Source organism: Arachis ipaensis, chromosome B4, assembly GCF_059453495.1.
Source record: "Arachis ipaensis isolate K30076 ecotype BB chromosome B4, ASM5945349v1, whole genome shotgun sequence".
Classification (NCBI taxonomy): domain Eukaryota; kingdom Viridiplantae; phylum Streptophyta; class Magnoliopsida; order Fabales; family Fabaceae; genus Arachis; species Arachis ipaensis.
In genome coordinates, this window is record NC_142439.1 from 69,193,181 (window position 1) to 69,198,600 (window position 5,420).

Here is a 5,420-nt window from a genome sequence, read left to right on the forward strand (position 1 = left end):
TTATGACAACTAGAGTGCAGAATTCATGGAGAGTTTGCATTAACTATAGGCGTCCAAAACCAAGCCACTCGCAAGGATCATTACCCTTTGCCATTCATTGATCAGTTGCTTGATCGTCTGTCAGGTAAATCCCATTATTGCTTTTTAGATGGTTATACAGGCTATTTTCAAATTCACATAGCTCCTGAAGATCAGGAAAAGACTACTTTTACATGTCCTTTTGGAACTTATGCTTATAAGAGAATGCCATTTGGCTTATGCAATGCACCAGCTACTTTCCAAAGGTGCATGATGAGTCTTTTCTCTGACCTTATTGAGAACTGTATGAAGGTTTTTATGGATGACTTTAGCGTTTATGGTGATTCATTTAGCCTTTACTTAGATAGTTTATCTAGAGTATTAGATAGATGTGTTAGTACGAACCTTGTATTGAATTTTGAAAAATGCCACTTTATGGTAAAACAAGGGATTGTACTAGGACATGTTGTGTCTAATACTGGCATTTCGGTAGATCTAGCAAAGGTGGATGTTATTTCTAGTTTACCTTACCCCTCCTCTGTGAGGAAAGTCCGTTCGTTCCTTGGCCATGTAGGTTTTTATCGGAGATTCATTAAGGACTTCAGTAAGGTAGCACTACCCTTATCCAGACTACTGCAGAAAGATATTGAGTTCGAGTTCAGTGAGGATTGCAAACAAGGGTTTGATAAGCTGAAGACCGCCCTGACTCAAGCTCCAATTGTGAGAGGACCAGACTGGAGCCAGCCATTTGAAATCATGTGCGATGCTTCCAATCATGCAGTAGGAGCAGCGTTGGCTCAGCGCAAAGGTAAGGACTCTTTTGTCATTGCTTATGCATCTAAAACTTTAGACGCTGCTCAGTCTAATTACACTACTACTGAAAAAGAGCTCTTAGCTATTGTTTTCGCTCTGGATAAATTCCGAGCCTATTTAATTGGTACTAAAGTAGCAGTGTACTCAGACCACGCAGCTCTAAAGTATTTATTAGCTAAAAAGGAGTCCAAACTGAGGCTTATACATTGGATACTGCTACTACAAGAAATTGATTTAGAAATTAAAGATAGGAGTGGTAACCAGAATCTAGTGGCAGACCACTTGAGTCGCCTTGAGCTCATTAAGGATACCTCCACTTTTATAAATGATAATTTCCCATTCGACAACTTACAAGCAGTATCTGAAGTAGTCCCTTGGTATGCACCTGTAGCTAATTATCTAGTCAGCCGCACTTTTCCTCCAAACTTTACTAAGCATCAAAGAGACAAGCTGAAAAGTGAGTCCAAATATTATATATGGGATGACCCATATTTATGGAGATGTGGCGCTGACCAGGTAATTAGACGGTGTGTGCCTCAATCAGAATTCCAGTCCATTTTAGAGGCTTGCCACTCATTTGAGAGTGGAGGACATTTTGGCCCTCAAAGAACAGCTAGAAAAATTTTAGACTGTGGATTCTGGTGGCCTACTCTTTTTAAAGACACTGCTGAATTTTGTAAATCTTGTTCCCCATGCTAAAGGTTTAGTAATATATCTAAGAGGGATGAGATGCCTCAACAGATTATGCTTTTCTGTGAAATTTTTGATGTTTGGGGCATTGACTTCATGGGTCCATTTCCAAATTATAATGGTTATTTTTATATATTGTTAGCTGTAGATTACATTTCTAAATGGGTGGAAGCAATTCCTACCCGCATTGATGACGCTAACACTGTTGTCTCCTTTGTTAGAAACCATATTATTTGTCGCTTTGGATCACCACGAGCAATCGTGAGCGATCAAGGCACCCATTTTTGTAACAGGAGACTAACAAGATTACTGAAGAAGCATGGGATAATTCATAAAGTGGAAACTGCCTACCATCCCCAGACTAATGGGCAAGCCGAGGTGTCTAACAGAGAGATAAAGCGTATATTGCAAAAGATAGTCAAACCTCATAGAAGAGACTGGAGCACCAGACTACAAGATGCACTCTGGCCATACAGAACAGCATACAAGACACCCATTGGGATGAGTCCCTTTCGCTTTGTTTATGGTAAATCCTGTCACCTCCCAGTTGAAATAGATCACAAAGCCTTTTGGGCAGTGAAGGAGTGCAACATGGGATTTGAGAAAGCCGAAGCTGAAAGGAAGTTGCAACTGCAAGAATTAGAAAGCCTTCGCCTAGAAGCTTATGAGAACTCGAGGCTATACAAGGAAAGGATGAAGGCTGTGCATGATAAGCACATCAAAAGGAGAGAGTTCCCGCTAGGGGACTTAGTCCTCCTTTACAACTCCAGCTTGAGGCTCATGCCAGGCAAGTTGAGATCAAGATGGGATGGCCCGTATAGAATAGAGAAGGCTGAGCTATACGAAGTTTTCCACCTGAGTCATCCTTCAAGCTCTGAATTCATCAAAGTCAATGGACATCGCTTAAAGCTTTATCATGGTGAAAAGATGAAGAATAAGAAGGAGCTAGAGATCTTCCTCTTGGAAGATCCACCCACAGAAGAAGACTGAGCTAGTGGAGCGTCCAACTTAAGGACGTTAAAGCAAAGTGCTAGGTGGGAGATAACCCACCATGGTATGATTGTTCCTTTCTCTCTTCTTAGTTTTCTTTTTAAATAACTCTTCTCCGTACTAGTGCATATAGTTTGCATATTGCATATAAAAAAATAAAAAAAAAAAAGAGAAGAGAGAGGAGGAAAGCGGCATGTGACGCGACAGCATCACCGACGCGTCCGCGTCGTATTGGCCCTAGGAAGAAAAGCAAATTTAACAGAGAGTCACGTGTAAGCGCAGCTGGAGGCGTGCCTTTGGCACAACTTGATCCACGCGACCGCATCCCCGACGCGTCTGCGTCATGTGGGAAAAATGCCTCCCACGCGTCCGCGTCAAGAACGCGAACGCGTGCCCTGAAAATCGACGTAAGAAAGGGTGTAAGGCAGAATGTTACACTGGACCGGGGCTGGAATGATGCTAGTCGCACAAGCCCTACCACGCGAACGCGTGCCCCATGCGTCTGCGTCGTTTTCCAGTCTTGGCCATTCACGCGATTGCGTCCACCACGCGAACGCGTCACCTTGAAATTTGGCAACAATGAGTTTCGAATAGAGAGTTGTGCGGGCGCGAGGCTGCCCTCGCGCCACTAGCACAGAACAAGTCACGCGTCCGCGTGACCGACGCGTCCGCGTCGATTCATATATGCGCTTTTCGCGCGAACGCGTAACCCACGTGTCCGCGTCGCCTGCGCCGCACATCTTATCCAAATCTGCCAAAATATCTTATCTTTTTCTTCCCCAAATCCTACTTTTTCTTTTCCCTTCTTCTTTTCCCCCTTCTTCTTCTTCCTTCTTCCTTCTTTCTCACTTTCTACTTTCTCTCTCTCACCACCATTATCAAGGTTTTTCTTTTCTTCTTCCCTCCTTCCTTTTCTATTCTTCCTCTTATTTTTATGTTCCATTATTCTTTTTCTTTCTACTTTCACTATCCTTGTTTTCTTTTTCTTCCTTCCTCTTTTTATTGGTGTTGGAAATTTATTTGGGTCATTATTTCTTATATTTTGCTTGTGGATTGTTACAGAATTGTTTGACAATTATATATTAATTTTTAAGGGTTGCTTGCATGTCCAATTTAATACTTTCAATAGCTTATTCACCATGCATACTATGTGTTTGTGAAAATACCCGTATGGCATTGTGCACTATTTTTAGATTTCTTTTATTCTACTACACTAAATGCTTGCTTTTCACAAAACCCTTTTTATATTATCTTATTTATATATAATTGTTATTACAAACATGTTATTAGTTTGAAAGGCTTGGTAATCTAACTTGGACATTGAATGCTTGATCTATGCTACTCATGCCTTTGCCGGCATACCAATAAACACCTTGCATTTAATTGTCAGCATATGCACTTGCGATATTTCCATTGATGATTTTTCACATGTAGTCATGACCATGAGTTAACATTATTCATCTTTAATGTGCCTTGATTACCACCTTTCCCGTTCTCTTCCTTACCCTAACCCTTGAAGTTTTAACATCCTTATTCTTTCCCTTTTAGGATGGCCACCAAGAAAGGAAAAGAGAAAGCTACTCCCAAACCACCAGCAAGAAGAGGAACAAAAAGAGCATTAGTGGCAGAGCCATCTTCAACTGCAGTCAAGCCCTCAACAAAATAAATTAAGAGGATTATAAAGGTCGATAAAAAAGAGAAAGCCTTCCCAGCAAAGGACACTGCGCGATTTCCCAACCGCTACTATGAGCAGATGTTCCCCATCCTGGCAGCAAAGAATTACAACAACGAATACCTGCTTATCCTCCCGACCTGTATTGCTGAATTTGTTGAGCCACGAATTGAACAAAGACATTGGGGATTCCTACAAAGACAGCCACGACAAGTTAATATCTCATGGGTAGTCGAGTTCTACTCTAATTTTCACTTGTCAACCTTGCAGTTTGTCTATGTCCGTCAGAAGCAAATCCCCATTACAGAAGAGGCCATTCAATGAGCTTTGGATCTTCCCCCTACTCCAGAAGGACTGGACGCATTTCAAGAGGCCGCACTCAAGCGCCAGACGTACCAATTTGACTGGGACGCTGTTCTCAGAGTTATCGCACTACCTGGCAGCAAATGGATTTATGGATACCATCGTTCCCGACCTAAGGCAATATCGGCTTCCGTACTTACCTTGGAGGCTCGCGTATGGGTATAGATTATGTCCCACTACATCTTTCCGAGCACTCATGAGTCCTCCTTCACTGCAGACATGGCCGTTCTACTATGGTGCATCCTTACAGACCAGCCTCTAAACCTACCAAGACACATCCGGAATGCCATGGGAAACGTACAAATTGCGGGCAACTTACCTTTTCCCGCCTTGGTCTCAGATCTTGTCTCAGCAGCCGGAGTCTTCTACAGAGCTAGAGACACCAAAGCCATGCTTCCACAGGATGATTAGTACGTCCCTAATGGGAAATATCTCAGGCCGCCAACAGCCACTACCAGCCAGTCCGCAGAACAAGCTGCAGACATTTCCCCTTCCACACCACAAGCACCGTCAACAAGTCAGCTGCTCCATCAAATCCTGGAGAGGTTGGACCGGCAAGAACAGAAAGCGAAGCTATGAGAGCACTGCAACCAGCGCCGATTCAAATACCTTAAGGAGCTACTCACAGGCAATCATAGGCCTGACAAGGACCTAGCCACCCCGGACTCCACTTCATTTACCAGCACATGGAGCCATGACGGTCCCGACTGTGGAGATACTACTACCAGCCGCCCTTTGTTCCTGACAGATGGCACCGAGGACGGTGCAAAGCCTTAAGTGTGGGGAGGTCGGTCAGTACCTGACTTCCGGAGGTAATTTCTCTTCCTTAACACCAATAAAATAGAATATTTAGTTAGTTTTTCAATTTTTTTGT